Source organism: Piliocolobus tephrosceles, chromosome 1 (assembly GCF_002776525.5).
Source record: "Piliocolobus tephrosceles isolate RC106 chromosome 1, ASM277652v3, whole genome shotgun sequence".
In the NCBI taxonomy this organism is placed as follows: Eukaryota; Metazoa; Chordata; class Mammalia; order Primates; family Cercopithecidae; genus Piliocolobus; species Piliocolobus tephrosceles.
In genome coordinates this window covers 43,492,671-43,510,763 of record NC_045434.1, presented here as the reverse complement: position 1 = coordinate 43,510,763, position 18,093 = coordinate 43,492,671, and the positions used below count along the sequence as shown (strand labels likewise).

Genomic DNA, 18,093 nt, shown 5'->3' with positions numbered 1-18,093 from the left:
ACTCCTAAAGTTGGGGGATTACAGTGTGATCAGGTGTGGCCTTGGCCTCCCAAAGTGGGGGGATTACAGGTGTGAGCCACCGCACCCGACCTCTGTGGAGATTTCTAAGAAATTCAAGTAGGCAAATTTATTGAGCACCTTTTATAAAGACCAAGTACATTTTCATATACAACAATAAATTTTTAATAGAAACACTGATGTCTTGATCCATTAACATTTTTAAAAGTGAACACATTTGGATACTAACTTGTCTGCTGTCAAATTCAAAGCTTTCTCCATTACACTGGATATGGAAACATATTCTAAAAGCAAAGAGAGCATTATATTACTATGTTTCCATCATCATCATTCTTATAATGATATATAGTTACTAAGGCATCACTAAAGTTTTAAGCTTTTAAATTAATTTCATGGTGCTTTTTTGGTAAACCAAGGCTATACAAAGAGTTTGATATTGCCAACCGTCACAAAGGAATAAAGAAACAATAGGAATTCAGATGGGTAAATGAGCTGCTTTATATTAAAAGTGTCTCTCAAATCATACTCTCAATTTACTACAGGAACACCTCCCTATTCCCAAAGAAATGTAAAAGCATGACTCCAGACACAAAGGCACAGAATAATTAACTATGTCTGTTTCTTGAGCCTGGAACCCAATGGTATGGAACCTGCCACTAAGTCCCACAGTAGTTACAGGTGGTGCCATATGGCTGATATTCATACTGTTCCTGTTAAGATTTCCCCCTCCATTTGTATTCCTAAGTCACAGCTTCTTAATCTATCAAATATGTATTCTTGAAAGCTCATTATAATTACATAGACAAGTATATATGAAATACCTACTAGAGTTTCAGAGAAGGTAGAGATTCCAGTGGTTTAAAGTAGAAACTGCTTCAGAGAAAATGGTAAGTAACTGATCTGACACTTGAAAACGTGAAAGAGCTTAGATCTATAGTAAGAGGAAGAGGAAACATTTCCTCTAGGAAAAGGCCACGACATTGGAGATACTCCATCCACCTCAGGCTCTCAACTGGTGCTGTCCTTACCCACACCTGCTCTGCAGGATCATGTCCGCCTGTCATTCAGGGTTCTGCATAAATTCACTCTCTAAAGTCAGTCATCTCTTAATGTATCTATTAGATTAGGTCCCTTGTACCTTTCCTTGAAATCTCTTATCACAATATTGTATACTAGACTACCATTATACATGTGTCGGTCTCCCATAGCTGGGAGCAGCACAAAGGAAGTTCTGTCTTCTCCCTGTATTCCTTTTGGGCCCAGAGTGACAATTCAATTACTATTGACTAAAGGATGAATACGCAAACTGGGGAATTTGCATGATGTACTGGAGAAAACTGTCTAGATAATAAATGTGCTCTTATCTTAAGAAACAACCAAGAGGAAGTAGATTACATTTATAGAATCTAGAATGTGAAACTGGAATATATCTTAGCAGTTGCTAATATGAATACTTAATTTTGAAAATCCACACTTGTTAAACATTTCCCAAGTACTTCAAGGATTTATATATACGATCTCATTTATTTTTTATAAGATAGGGATTATTACCACCAATTTTGAGATTTAAAAAAAAAAACAGGTTTGGAAAGGTAAGTAATTTGTTTAACTGACAATGCAAACTAAGGCAGACTCCCACAGCCAGTCTCTACCAAAGAATAACTGTCTCAGGAAGAATAAGAAAGTTCCCAGGTCATCTGGGTTAACACGGGCTGAGCTGGCCCTAGAATCCTCTTTCTACGTCATTTTTTTCACTCTACAAAAGACCCTGAAGCACATGCAGAGTTTCTGAGAAATTATACAATAAGCAATAGAGTTATTCGAGTCTTAGCAGGGAGGTGGCATGATGAAAGTGGCACTTTGTGTTAGTTTACGAGGGTTGCCATAACAAAGTATCACAGACCGAGTGGCTCAAACAATGGGAATTTATTTTCTCACAGTTCTCAAGGTTGGAAGTCCAAGATCAAAGTTTGGCAGCTTTGGTTTCTCCTGAGACCTCTCTCCTGGGCTTGTAGATAGGGGCTTTTCCTGTGTCCTCACATGTTCTTTTCTCTGTGCACAGAGGCCCCTGGTGTCTCTGTGTGTGTTCAAATTCCCTCTTCTTTTAAGGACACTAGTCACATTGGATTAGGACATGTCCCTAACAGCCTCATTTCAGTTAAATGCCCTCTTTAAAGGCCTTATCCCCAAATACTTTTATGTTCTGACGTATTGGGATTTAGGGTCCAATGTATGCATTTGGAGGGAACATATTTCAGCCCATGACATGTTTTAATGACATAAACATAGCAGTTAAAGCAGCATACAATTGTTAGTAGAGAAAACTGGTGCTGGAGGAGGGAGGGAGAAAATCGGCCAGGGAAGTCCAGATGTGATATAAGATACAATATGCGGCCGGATGCAGTGGCTCATGCCTGTAATCCTAGCACTTTGGGAGTCCGAAGCGGGTGTATTGTCTGAACTCAGGAGTTCGAGACCAGCCTGGGCAACACGGTGAAACCCTGTCTCAACTAAAATACAAAAAATTAGCCGGGCGTGGTGGTAGGCACCTGTAGTCTCAGCTACTCAGGAGGCTGAGGCAGGAGAATTGCTTGAACCCGAGGCAGAGGTTGCAGTGAGCCGAGATTGCACCACTGCGCTTCAGCTTGGGCAACAGAGCAAGACTCCATCTCAAAAAAAAAAAAAAAAAAAAGATATGATATGCATCTCAACTAGGATGGTGAATATTATAAAGGAGAGGGCATAGCTCCTTTAAGATGGAGCCGCTACCCTCATCTGATTATTTAAAAAGCTCTCCACAACCCCTCACCAACATATACATACACACATTCTACATAAATGAAGCATAAGGATAACATCTAACCACTTCACATTTGGGAAGTACGAATCCAGATAAACCTGTCCATCTTAAGGATCAGGAAACTGGCTGGCCCAGTTTCACATAGTGCATTACAAACAAAGCAAGAATGTCTCCTCACTCCCAAGCCAGTGTTCTAGTTTTCATTCCTTGACCACTCTAGTTTGCTGTTATTTTCCATTCTTTCACCTCTTGGTGGTCAAAAACAAGTGGCCATTCTGGCCATATTTTAAGGTCAAGAAATTTTGGGGAAGGAGGAAATATTCATAATCACCACCTAGAAAGTACTTCATTGTACAAATTTGTAAGCTGAGGCCTCAAGATATAAATAAACCTCACCAAGTTACCCAGTAAGGAGAACAGCTGAAACTGAACATACCTCTTCATTTTCAGCCAGGTACTCTTTCTGTATACCCTACTGGCATCCTCTCTGCCCCATCCCGCCCCCCACATGCACTGGGGCTAAAAAGGAAATATAGCCAAAATTAAAATAACATATATATAGTTTCAGTTTGGCTAAAATCTTAAGTTACCAAGTTATAGTTTAGAAGGACAGAGTAGATCCAAGATATGAATGTGAGGAAAACAAATAACTGAATTTCTCCTTGGGACTGGTCCAATAAAGCTGAAAAAGAATCACTTTCATCCTTTGTAATTTTCTAGGTTTGAATCATAGTTATAAATTGTTTGTTTTCAAATATTAGATTGTTTAAAAAATTCCTCTTCCCACACAGACCATTATGGAATAATATCACATTGATAGGTGTTAAATATATGCTGTTCATTTTCAGAAAATATAGAAGGATAATGTTCTGCCTTCTACTTAAGAGAAACTGACAATGGTGATGTACTTATTGTTAACATGTTATAAATACATGAAACAATGTGGCACAAAATGCTAGGAAAAGAAGTGTGTTTTGACAACAGCATTACTTCTACAGCTTTTCTCTCTACACTGGACGTTTCCCAAATATGCTCCCCGAGGTAGTATTTGTGTTTTGTTGAGGGTTCCACTCCTTCTTTAATTGCTGCCTTTTTTTAAGTAACAGGGTCTGTCAAGGTTTCCACAGCAAGGAAAGCCATATCTTTTTTCTAAAGTAAACAGTTCAGGGAAAACACCCAGGAAAACCATCAAACTGGCTTAAACGTTTAATAAGAACCGTTTTATTACTGGATACAATCATCAGCATTCATGGCTTGCTTTGCTTTTCAGTGAATGCCATGACTATTTCAGGCAGCTGGTGAGATTGATCTGACAGTTTAAAGTATGGAATTACTATGATCTTTAAAAGGAATAAATTGATGATAAACTATATCATCAGGAGTTGTGGAAGCACAGAAGGGTGTACACCTGCTTCCAGATGTTACTGTAAAGTTCGACCACTAAATGCAAGATCAGCATTCTACAATTCCTGAACTGGGTAACTTGTAATAGGAATTCAGGGTTATCATTTTCTTCTCAGATCATAAGAAGTTTTAGAAATGTTATTTTAGACACTGTGATGGCAATTCACTTTTGAAAAGAACAAGAAACCTAGTATTTTGCAGGATTAAGAACTCTGTAAATAGAGTGTATGCATTTGAGAGGAGTAGACTTGGGGGTTTTTAATCTTTTTTTGTTCCATGGACCCCTTTGGCAATCTAGTGAAGCCTAGGGACCACTTTATAGAGTATAACAGTATTATATTGGTTTATAAAGAAAGCTAATTATTGCCCAGGCATGGTGGTGGGCACCTGCAATCCCACCTACTCAGGGGATTACAGGAGAGGCAGGAGAACTGCTTGAACTTGGGAAGCAGGGGTTGCAGTGAGCCAAGATCGCACCACTGCGCTCCAGCCTGGGCAACAGTGTGAGATTCCATCTCAAAAAAAAAAAAAAAAAAAAAAAAAAAGCCAATTATGTTGAAATACATCTATCTATGGCAGTCTGCAGACCCTTTAAATAACATTTATGTGTGCATTGGAGCATTGCAGCACATGTTTTCCCCTTCTACTTCTGTGGGTTACTACAACATAGTTCCAGAGTTTCATGGAAAATTTTCGAGGAGGAAGGAACATACATTACTGTAAAGAGAAAAATGATGATAGGAAATTTTAAGTTCTTTTTGTACTACCTACTTCTGCTAGCACCATAATGAACGTGCAGCACATCCTGAATATTTAGGGGTTACATATAATAAACTCAGGTTGAAATGAACTGAAAGCGCTGTCATTTGCTTCAAAATGAAATTTATATTGCCTCTAGCTTTGAGTAACAAGCTGGAGAACTGTGCCAAAAGTACATTAGTAAAATCAATAAGCAGGTTTCAGTTGAGCTTCTGCAGATGAGATATAATGCCTCAATGGGTCCTTGGGAAAATGTGAAATTAACCAAACCAATGTTATACTCTCTCCTTCATTTTGCCAATGAGAAATTGGACGGGAGGAAGTTAGACAACTGCAGCTAAACCATAGCCTGACAAATATGGGCAGGACTAGGAATAAAGTGCAGAATGACTTTCCACTTCATAACATGTCTCCAGGAGGTAGGGAGAAAAGGAGGAAAAAGAAGCAGCTAGTTGGTGTCAGGCAGAGAAGTAGATGAAGGGCACAGCCATAAGCAATCTCAAGTCCATCTGACCACAAAAAGCATCCTCTCTTCTCACCATGCTGCCTGATGGACCCACACAGACTCACTGCTTCCATCCATGGAGGAGCCTGGCCTTCATTTGTGTAAAACTAAATCATTTTTATGTGAAGAGGATTTATGAGACATGGCTAATGATTTTTAAATTTTAAAATGTTTTTTTTTTTAACTTTGAGGAAATATGAGTCAATAGCTCAATAATACTATTTTAGTCATTGAAAAGATACCATTTTGATTATGGTAACCAGCTATTCTCTAAAACTCTAAGAATTGGAAAAGAAAAGGAAGTGACTTTTAGATGCAAAATGAAAAATTTATGTCAAGGTGAAGAAATATATCCTGAGAGCAGGGCTATGAAAGATCCTCTTTTTGGATGGCCTATTATTATCAAAAAATGTTTTACACATCTTCACACTGTAGAATTCTAACGATTCAAAGTCTATAAACCCTTATCTTAGGGAGCACAAAGACCAAGGAGTGTGCTACAACACAGAAACAAATACTTAGCTAGGAGTCCAATAAAGGCAGAGAAAAAAAGAGTTAATCATTCAGAACTTCAAAGGACAACAACAATAGGTCTACCAACTAAAACATGAAGAAAAAGAGGTTCCAGAACGATGGCTCCTGGAACAGGTAACTGGGTTTTGCTGAAGTGTACAATCAGGCCTAGCAACTGGCAAGGTAATGAATCCAAGACTTTGGAAAGAACAAAGGCTCAATTCCCACCTACTAGAGCTGGAAATCAGCCAGTTTTGGACTACTCCCTAGCAGTCACTAATTACCTTAGATAAAGGATCTCTGTTCTACAGACTCATTCATTTTTATGAATTTTTGTTCAGGTTTGGTTTTGGTTTTGGTTGTTTTTGATTTTGTTTTGCTTAGTCCACTGGTTATCCATTTTATGGATTACCACAATTTTTCTTTCTGTCTTTAAAACTCCCACTCTAGAGGAACCATCTAGCTTCTTTGCTCTTAGCATTTAAACATGTTGTAGAAAAACAACATACCCTGGAAGGCTAGTTTTCATTTAAGTCCATATTTTCAAAACCCACAGAGGCTCTCTACAATACAGGGCATCTTTCTAAGTTTCTTTGGTGGACTGGTATTCCCACCGGAAAGAGTCACTTTATTCCCTTCTCTCACTCAAGTTTCTCACGCCATCCCAACTCCCACTCTTAGCAGGCGACCTCATCTTCCTTCATTGAAAAAGCAGAGAGCACCAGAGGGAAGTTTCTCATCTTCCCACCATCAAATCTGCATATTCCCCTGCAGGTGCACTTGGGTTCCCTTTCTCCCTATCACAAAGGAGGCAGTGTCCTCCTACTCTTACAGACCTGGCACCAGCCATGGCTCTCTGGATGCAAAATCCCTCTCCTTAAGGAGAGATTTTGATGGTCATGTCTCTCTTTCCTGAATCATCAAATTTTACTTTCAACTGGATTATCTAATTGGTAAACTTGTTACAGTCTCTCTGTCGACTTCATATTCCTTTTCCCTGCTATGTCTCCATTTGGATGCTGTGTTTCACTGACACACTTCTCTGAAGGGTTATTTGCTTACCCTGTATCCAGGAGCCAGCTATCCTCGCCACGCATTCCTCCCATCCCATTTACACTTCCTTCTTCTGTCTACCCCCACCACTCCTTTGAAACTGCACTAATCAGGATCATTCATGATCTCCAAATTTCCAAAAGTAGCAATCACTTTTCTATCCGCTTCTTATTCAACCTCTTTGGTTCCTCTAGAACCACTTTCCTTCCTTTGCTCCCATGACACCACCCTAATCCCTGGTTTTCCATCTAATTTTTTAGTTGCTTCTTTGCAGACTCGTTGACAAATGCCACTCTCTGCCTGGAACCGTAGCATGAGCCATGCCATTCTCACTCCACTTACCACCTCCCATAGATGGCTTTTTATCCCTCACATCTGTGCTTCAATTCTGTGCCTCAGAGAGCCCTTCCCATTCTCCGCTTTCCCATGTTATTCTCTGTCATCAAAGCCCATTTTCTTCCTTTTTATAATTTGTTATGTTTGTTTGTATACTTATTATCTGTCTCCACCAAGACAGAATGAACTATAACTGCTTTATTCACCCAGGTATGCCCTAAATGTAGCACAGTGCCTAGCATGTAGCTGTTATTAATTAAAACTGACTGAATTAGTGAAGGAATAAAGGCATACTGCTCAGTGACCAACAATTCCTGATGGACATTAACATCTGCATTTCTTGAAACAGGAGGTAAAATTGGTAAGTGAAAAAGAAGAGTACATATTATCTAAATAGCTTCATATAATACCTATTCTCTTTCTAAGTATTAAAAAGTGCATTTTCCTACTCCTACAACTTTTCTAAGTATACTGTATGTATTAATAAAATGGTATATAGAAATTATTTTTTCACAGAAACCTAAAATTTATATGAGAGCATTCTTTTCATTGTGATGATAAAAAGTGCTTGAAGATTCTTGTTATCTGTTTAAATTACATCCTAGATTAACAAATTGACTTGGTTGATTCATATCTTGTGTACATATCAATATATAATAACAATTAATCAACATTAATTATTAAGGCATATTATAGGTAATATATGGTGTATTGAATAATTAATGACTTACCTGAATTAATTCATATTGTTATTAATTATATTAATACATAGGGTATATATTAATACTAGGGTATTAATCCATATAAATTAATATTTTATTAATTCTTATTAATACATAATATATTGATCAACCAAATCAAATTTGTCAACTTAAAACATATTTTAAACAGATTGTAAGAATTTCTGCAAACAGTGAATGAGTCTCACAAATTTGATTCTTTCTTTTATTGCTTTTCATTGACAACAGAGGCATCATTACAGACAGTAATAAAGATGAGAGGGAAAAGTGCATGTAAATATTGTGAAGCTTTATATATATTAATTATAAATCTCTGGTTGTCACCAGCTCAAAAAGTAAGTACCAAATAATAGATTATAAGTAAGCATCAAACAGCTTTCCAATTAAATATTTAATTTACCAAGAAGCCTCTTTGAAATTAGAATTGTTGCTGTGACAAATCTTCCTAAAATGGGCTAGTGGCATTGTCTTCTAAGAATCAAGGATATAACAGTATTTTAAAGCTATTATCTGAACATGTGTTACCATTGATCATTGAAAGTGAACTACCAAAATGTCCTAGTATTATCTCTTTGAGATCTAAATTCATGACCTCAGCAAATTTTAAATTCATCCATCTCTTCTTCACGTCAGTTGAATGAAAAGGAAGTTGATAACCTGTTTGAGGTTTGTGGTAGACACAACAGAGGATAATGGATATTAAGAAATCATAATTATAGATGCAGCAGTCTATACAGAATGATCTCGTAACTGTGTGCATCTTTAGACACTTTTCTCTGATTGCTTTTCAATAAATTCTTACATAATTGCTCAAAATTACTTTTTTCAATGCTTTCATAATATTGCATGAAATACATGTTTAAAAAAGTCCACAAAATGAATTGCCTTTTTGTTTCAATAAATAAAAAGCTAAAACCTGAAAAAAAACCATTTATCTGCCTCGAGACTATCTCAGGCTGACACTGTCTCTTCTTATAGATCCAAGAATTCTGCAAAAATGCTTTTTTTCCATAAGGGGTGAACATCCCAGTTTACTGCCTGTGTACTGCATTTATCTTGCTTATCCTGTCAAAACTGTGGGCATAAAAGTATGGGGCAAATAGAAGTGTGTCAATTTACTGAGTGAAATTCAGAAGCCATGTGCTGACCTAATGTTTCTAGTGGCACAGTTACATCCAGCAGTAAAACCTGACCTAGTATGCATTATTTATTACCACATCATAGTATAGATACTAAGTCAAGTATATAACTAATGTTGGGTTTTACCCCTGAGAAGGAGTATCTGCTTTATCATAAGCTACTGAATTATTTGGAAAAGTAAAATAATAATGATTTTTTTTGTCCAAATGATAAATCCAAGGTCAGAGTAACCATCTAGACACAAATGCTTTATGCCAGCTGCTAGGTTTAATAAGAGCCAGAAAGAGCCATAGGTACTGTAGGTTATACTTAGAAAATTCTAAGAAATTTCTCTACTACCAACCTGAAAGCAAAACATTTGGGAAAATTAGTACTTTTTACATAACTCATGAAATGTGTTCATTTTGTATTTTTAGATAAAATGTAATACATTTTATTTTCTTAAAGTAGCATACATAGTACTGTACACAATACTATATAATTCCAAAATTGCACAAGTTGCACAACCTCCTCTACTACATCAATCAGTAATCAAGTTATAAGGGCAGAACAATTGAGTTATTATGCAAACATGCATCAGGAGAGTGGACTTCCTGGGCCTTCTCTTACAATTTTTCTGATGTTAACTCCAATAGAAAGAGTGTGACAACATCAAATAATACACATTAAAACTAAAAATATATACCAATATATTTAAACATTTAAATACATCAAAATGGAAATCATAAGGCAGACATTTAAAAAAAGAAAAAAACATTTGACTTTTCAACAGCTCTTTTTCACAGCTGTAAAATATGGATAGTAATACCTGTACTGCTAACTTATACAGTTATTGTGGAAATAAACAAAATTCATAACCAATCTCTTTATCAACCACAAAGCCTGTGAAAATAAACAATACTGGGCCTCTGATTTTTTTCATACTAGATAATGAGAAAACAGCTTGTAAATTAAATAACAAAACAAAAACCTAAGCAAGCATAAGCTGAGCATCATAAATACATGAGTTTTCTGTACCGTAGAAGAATACATATTATGGACATTTGTTTACTAATTCAAAGCACTCTGTTACCTAAAACACCAAATTTTTTTCTGAAGACTCCAGAAGTCAAGCAGATGAAGAGGAAGACTGAGGAAAAGGGAGCAGTTGATTCACAACTACATATGCCAAAAAGGAATGAGAAGAAAAATGAAAGCCAATTTGGTCTATAATCTTCAATGGAGCGATGGCTAAACTCTGATGCTGATATCTTTCAGCATCAGGTGTCTGCTGAGTTTCTCTAAGCTCATTCGAGTTTATTTAATAAGTGATTAGACTGGTAAGGTAACTTTGCAAATCTGCTTATGGTGAGCATCGAGTTGTTTATGCTTATTTCTTTTTTTGTATAAGGAAAGGTAAACTGTATTTTCAAGGTATGTTGTAAGAATTGCACTAAGAATCACGAAGAATCAAAATACTTAGAATCACACAGCAAGAGTAGCAAATATATAACGCATCTGTTTTTTTGTTTGTTTGCTTGCTTTTGTTGTTGTTGTTTTTTTTTTTTTTTGAGACGGAGTCTTGCTCTGTCGCCCGGGCTGGAGTGCAGTGGCCGGATCTCAGCTCACTGCAAGCTCCGCCTCCCGGGTTCATGCCATTCTCCTGCCTCAGCCTCCCGAGTAGCTGGGACTACAGCCGCCGGCCACCTCTCCCGGCTAGTTTTTTTGTATTTTAGTAGAGACGGGGTTTCACCGTGTTAGCCAGGATGGTCTCGATCTCCTGACCTCGTGTTCCGCCCATCTGGCCTCCCAAAGTGCTGGGATTACGGGCTTGAGCCACCGCGCCCGGCCATAATGCATCCGTTTTTAACAGGCAAGTAATGGGTATCACAGGACCAGAATAACCTCTGCTCTATTTACTGCCTTCTTTGGAAAGAACTCCAGAACCAACCTTTTGGTTCCCCCAACTATTTATTGCCCTAATAGTCAAGGGGTAGAAGACAAAGAGTTGGCCGGAACTGAAGTTCATTTTCTCTAAATTGGTTGTTACATATGTAACAAACCTGCACGTTATGCACATGTACCCTAGAACTTAAAGTATAATAAAAAAATAAAAATAAAAAAATAAATTGGTTGTTCACAACCAAGAATATTATTTTCCTCACAAAACTTTTTTTTAAATAAGAAACAAAGTCTTGCTCTATCACCCAGGCATGAGTGCAGTGTGTGGTCACAGCTCACTGCAGCCTCAAACTCCTGTGTTCAAATGATCCCCCTGCCTCAGCCTCCCAGATTGCTGGATTACAGGTGCATGCCACCATATCCAGCTGATTTTTTCAAGATTTTTAATAAAATTTTAATTAATCTTGCTATGTTGACCAGGCTGGTCTCAAACTCGTGGACTCAAGCCTGCCAAAGGGTTAGGATTACAGGTGTAAGCCACTGTCCCCAGCCTTACAAAACTTAAACAGTCATCACACCACCTTTAGTCCTAACTATATCTTTACATTATTCAAGCCAGGATGTCTCTGGGGCGGGGTTTTGGCCATTGTCTCCGAACCCTCTCCAGTTTTCCCATCGTTTGTAAACTATTAGTCTATGAGAATAAAAAATAATTTGCTCTCATTTTTCTACATATTCTCACACATTTTTAAGGGAAAGTTTTCAGAAAACACTAAAATAACCCTCCAAAAATGAGAAAAACAATGTTTATAGAATTTCTACTTCCAGTTCAAAATTTCATCTATATTGTTAATACTCTTAATATTCTTCAAAATTACTGAGGATCCCAAAAGGGCTATGATTATGTAAGTATAACCATTGATATCTATCATATTTGAAATTAAAATAGAAAATTTTAAAAAATCACATTGAAAGAGGCAATTCACAAACATAGACATATAAGTGGCCACTATGAAAATTGCTCAACTTTGTTCAAGAAAGAAATGTAAATTTAAACAAGGTACCATTTTCGTATAACAAGTATCCAAGTTGTTGAATTTGTTGTCGTTTGCTCTGTTTGATGATGGCACCAAGTATTGACATAGAAAACTCTGCTCTCTTATATTGCTCATAAGTGGATACCATATTCCTCAAGAGCAAAATGTTAAAAATCATCATTAGCATTCCATGAGATTTTGCTAAGTATTTTAAAGAATCCTCAAAATACCCAATTATTATTGTTTCTATTTTACGGTTGAGAAGACAACATTTTAAAGAGATAACGTAATTGGATTATTGTCTCACAACCTGTAAGTAGTAAAATTTTTGTTAGAACCTAGAAAATAAACTCTTAAGAATCTACCATAAGGAAATAAACAAAAATATATGCAAACATCTATATAAAAGCTTCTAGATGAAAATATTATTTATAATAGTAGAAAATTGTTATCAATCTAAATATCCAACAATTATTTAAAATAGTGGAAAACTAATCTAGCTAAATATCCAACAAGATATAATTGGCCAATACAACCTATATACAGACTAAAAATTTCATATAGTAAGAACCATACTTTTTTGTTCATTGATAGATTGCCATTACTTGCATTACACACAGTAGGGACTTAATATTTTTTAAATATGTGAATACAAAATAATGCATAATAATTAAAAAATCATGTTTTAACAATGTATTTCATGAATGAGGGAGAAGCATGTTACAAAACAGCATGAACAGTGTGATCACAATTTTGTAAAACTACATGTATGTATAGAAACATACCCAGATGTACAAACGTATATACATGAACTTCTTGTCTGTCTGTGCTGGCGCATACTGGGTACTCAATAGATATTTGTTGATTGAATTAATGATTGCATTACATTTTAAAAGCACCTTGGGGGAAATAATAGGTAATATTTTCTTTTTCTTCCTTGCAATTTTCTGTATTTAACAAAATCTTAAACAGTGAGTGTGATTTATCTTTATAATAATAATATTATAAAAATTAATCATTCTGGGAAATGTCTTAGGAATTTTGGAATAAAAGTAGTAAATATAGACAACCCACAATCCAATAAAAAATAACTTGCATCTGATTTTCTTATTATGTTTCACTTACTGCATTCAGCAATAAAAACAACAGATGTTACAGAAAAATGTCAAGTATAATATTGTACAGTTAATTATTATTGGGGTTGAGTCTAGAACTCACGTCATTTGGTTTCAGGCAAGCAGCTTTTTCCATTACACCAAGTCGCTTGGAATTCTAGGATACCAATGAATAAATGACTATGTGAGTGCTGCAAAATCCACTGTTAGTTCCTTACTTACAAGTAAAATGATTTTCTACTTAATCATTTTATATTGTCAGAAAATTCCAAAGTTCTAAGAAATACTGCATTTTCATGTAATATGAATTGTCTTTGGGGATTTGTGAACTTTTAAAGGTGTTTTTAAATGTGTGTGTGTTGGAATGGCATAATGTGCATTATTCTATGGAGGAGTCCATACCTGTCACAAGATTGTAAAAGTGTCTTTGATGGAAAAAAAAAAGAAAGAAAGAAAAAGTAAAGAAAAGAAAGAAAGAGAAAGAAAGAAAGAAAGAAAGAAAGAAAGAAAGAAAGAAAGAAAGAAAGAAAGAAAGGAAGGAAGGAAGGAAGGAAGGAAGGAAGGAAGGAAGGAAGGAAGGAAGGAAGGAAGGAAGGAAAGAAAAGGTTAAAAACTAAAGCTATAAAATCTGGAGCAAGAAGGAGGAAAAAACTGATGGTAAATAAAAGCAAGCAAGAGGAAAGGGAATTACAACTAATTCTGTTTTCCTCTTTTTTATTCCTGGAATATATTTTTTAATATGCAGATGATTCGATTTTATGACTGCTTTCTAAGCACTAGCACTAGAAAAGATAATGGGTTAAAACATAAGCCAAATACCTCTATGGAATGAACATTTTCAGTTGCTAAAAATCTATTTAATAATTTTTCTTTTCCTAATTAAATGTAAATGCAAAACACTTCAGAATAGCTTTTTTTTTTTTTTTTTTTTTTGAGACAGAGTTTCGCTGTTTTCGCAGGAGTGCAATGGCGCGATCTCGGCTCACTGCAACCTCCACCTACCGGGTTCAAGTGATTCTCCTGCCTCAGCCTCCCAAGTAGCTGGGATTACAGGCACCTGCCACCATGCCCAGCTAGTTTTTCTGTTTTTAGTAGAGATGGGGCTTCACCACGTTGGCCAGGCTGGTCTCGAACTCCTGACCTCAAGTGATCCCCCGCCTCGGCCTCCCAAAGTGCTGGTATTACAGGCATGAGCCACTGCGCCCAGCCAGCATAACTTACTTTTTTAAAGTACTTAAAAAAGATGCAATGTCTTATCTCAAAAAATATGCTTCCCCTAAGGGAAGTTTGTAAAAGTCCTTTGAGCAAATGCACATTAAACACTTCTCTATGCATTTCACAATTATTGCTTAATTTAAAATTTAACTCTTCCGGAGATAATGAAAGAAGTAAATACCTGTTTCTTATCCCAACCTCTAACTTGATTGGCAAGGTGTAGGAACCTCTAGAAGGTAACGTTAAAATTCTTAACAGAGCTTGTTTCACTACAGTCCTCTACAAATATCCCTTGAGCCACAATTCCAAATTTAAACAATAAAGAGAAACAAAAATACAAATCCTCCTTGAACCGAAATCATATTGGCAAATATAACTTCAGAATTGACACCCATTCAAACAATACACCTCTAATATTCTCCATCTGCCTTAGCTGAATAAATACTGACATCATCAACCCATATAAGGATTATTTCTTGTTCTGGTTTTGGAGGTGAACTTATTTTTAAGACTAAAAGGATCATAAACTGTAGGAGACAGAAACATTCATCCACTGATACTTCAAAGTCAAATACCTTTTTTTTTCTTTTTTTATTTATTTTGTGTGTGTGTGTGTGGAAACAAAATTACTAAAATATCCACACTCAAACTTTAACTATGTAATTTGATCAAATCTTTTCAAGTATCTAGTTTTGAGCTTTTTTTTTTTTTTTCTCTCTCTCCTGGCAAGCCAAGTAACTTAGGGGAATGGTGGATCATCAGAACACCAGTCCGTTTACAGTTAATTTTTCAATCCTTTTTCTTTCGCATAATTCTGCAAAATATTGACTAGCCAGGAAAGCTTCCCATAAGTAACCAAAATGATCAATTTTTAGAAATTAAAAGTTAAGGGAGTCAACAAAGTCTCTCTCGCGCTAAAGATCGCTAGGGCTGTCAAACAGCACAGCATGCTGCTGCTCAAGTTTGGGGATCAGCAACCACTGGATGTCATCACGTGGGACGCTAATAAGCGCCACCTCATTGCCGTTTTGAATGCTAACTTTCTGGGACTCCAACCCAAAGAAACACCTTAATCTTTGACTCCACAGTGCATTTAGATCCAGGAAGGCAAATGTGAGTGGGTTAGAAGAAAACTGAGGTCCCTAATCTGTGTTTTATTTCAAAGGCAGAGGACATGCTGACTTTTTAAAGCAGTGAGGTTTCCCCTCCGTCCTTTCTTCCTTCCAAGTGAACTACCAAGTAAAAGCTAAGGAGGGTGGGAAAGAGAAGTCGAGCAGGGGAAGAATAAATATATTGCTTACAGTTCCCAGAATTACCTGACAATCTTCAGGCTCCTCAATGCCTCTAGCTTTCTGTCAGGATCCTTTTTCGGCTCCGGACTTAGAGAAAGTCTTATCCTGGGTAGGAGGGGCTAAAATGTGGGCTGGTCTCCTTGCGCTTTGGCAGATGTTTTAAGGTGGAATTAAAGAGGAAGAGGGAGAACGCTCTCGTCTCATAGAAGCTAGTATTGTAAATGTCAGTGCTTAGTTATTAGAACCAGGAGTTTGAAGTCAGAAAATATGCTTAAATAATATGTAAATTAACCAGTCCCAAATTCCATGAGTGCTGTCGTGGATTTCTGTGTGTGTGATGTGTGTGTGTGTGTGTGTGCGCGCGCGCGCTCGCGTCTGAAATTACTACTTGTCCTTAAGTAGTAACTACTTCCTCCTTTTTTCCAAAGGAGAACAAAATTGAAAAGACCGTGAATAACCTAGTAACCTACAGCATTTTTGCATTATTTAAAAAGGCAAAGTTTATAACAAACCTCAAGTATAAAAATGTACATTTTTTGAAATGAATATCAGACCACTTTAAAAATCAAATCTGTTCAAATAGTTCTACTCCAGACTCAGAACACCTGTGTTGATAATAATTTCTTTGTAAATTTAAGATTAAAAGCATACCAAATAATGTAATATATATGTGGAGATTTAGGGAAGAAAATGAAATCAGATTGAATTGCAAATTTGCAGTGTAAATCCAAATACCTTAGAGTACTATAATGAAGAAGGTGTACTGTTTAAATGTATCCAAATTCCATAAGAATCAATTCATGTCTTTAAAGATTGACATGTTCATTTAGTGTATCTTGTTTTGCAAACACAGGATCTTGCTTTTGCCTTTAAATACTGAATTCACTCTCCTAAGTCTCTTACATTTTCAAAGGATATAATTTCATTAAATCTTCTGGATTATCTGCTTTCTGTAGCCCAACATTCAACCCTTATTTGTTTTTATTTTTTTTCCCCTGAATTCAACCTGGCATATTATAAATCTCTCGGTGGTGGGGGGGTGGGGGAAGCTAGTAATTTTTGTTTAGGAAGGATAGATTTATAATAAAAATTTTTCTCTTTCCAAAGAAATCCCTGAATTTCTAGAAAGGAGGTATATGGCAAATAGAGGAGCAGAAAGCACACTGGTAGTTTTCATCTCATTCCCCCAGATACAACTGGTGAAAGAAAGAATCTGTACTGCAGGGCATGTTCGTTCTAAGATTCTGATAAAGACTCCCTGGAAAAGCAGCTTCACAGTGCTTATAGAGCACAAAAAAAGTGCTCTAGTGTTTTTTTGATAATAAAAAGTTATAGCTCTCAATATTTCCAGATGATATCCAATAGTGTGTCATGCATTGAAGATAAAAAAATATTTAAATGCTTTTAAAGAAAATGTCATTATATATTATGGTTAGGGTTAAAATATACGGGGAGAAGTTTGTCTCTTTCCAGTCTTACTAAATGAGGCTGACTTATCTCCACCTTTATGATGAATAAAGGCTGCTGCAGGTATGTCTTCTCCTCTCTGGAACCAGTGCAGACCAAATCCCATTTACCCATTTTGTGGTTCTGTGGCCTCCTTATCTTACCCATTTTGGCTCACTACTTGTGATCTCATTGTTCACATAGACCTCCAGGTGGATAGTAGAAGTTCAGATTTGCTATCTTCGCTTTGTCCACTTTCCTCCAAAAATGTTTTCAGAATTGACCTACTGGCTTCAAAAACCTCTGCTTCCACCTTAGGTAAGATAGGCCCTGACTTCCATAGCGTGCTTCAGTCTATAGGATCAATTAGGTCTGAAGACCCCTCTTCACTTGATTTGTCCATCAACAAAGATTAGTCATCTGGGACTCATCTGAAACTGAGCAATATCATAGCAGCTTATTTGAATCCAATTCTACCATTTGCACTATTTCCAGCTAATAAGTTTCATACAGTTTGCTAGTAATTTTCCACATCTTTAAAATTTTAGAGAATAATAAACTAAGAACTAGATAAGTAATCAAAAGGAACAACACCAAAATTGGCCAAATTAACTAACAAAGAATACCTACTTGTCAAAAGCCATGGCTCAAAAACCCCAGGGGGTTGGGAGGGGGAACCCTGAAGTTTGTATGATTGATTTTTCTTTCTTTCCTTCTTTTTAATTATACTTTAAGTTCCAGGGTACATGTGCACAATGTGCAGGTTTGTTACATATGTATACATGTGCCATGTTAGTGTGCTGCACCCATTAACTCGTCATTTACGTTAGGTATTTGTC

The 18,093-nt window shown here is 36.4% G+C and overlaps 1 protein-coding gene across 5 annotated transcripts in view; it reads right to left on the bottom strand.

The window, feature by feature from the left end:
• PLA2G4A (phospholipase A2 group IVA) overlaps positions 1-15,968 on the bottom strand; it is a 149,489-nt gene extending 133,521 nt beyond the window's left edge. For 3 of the 5 annotated variants that reach the window (XM_023203416.1, XM_023203418.1, XM_023203421.1), the window contains exons 1-2: positions 15,833-15,888; positions 13,405-13,458 (exon numbers count right to left, since the gene is read on the bottom strand). The gene's annotated coding sequence lies outside the window, so the exon portion shown is untranslated. Of the gene's footprint in view, positions 1-13,404; positions 13,459-15,817 lie in introns of all 5 variants that reach the window. The other 2 variants (XM_023203417.1, XM_023203419.1) reach the window with 2 other exon arrangements.
• Positions 15,969-18,093: the final 2,125 nt, after the last annotated feature.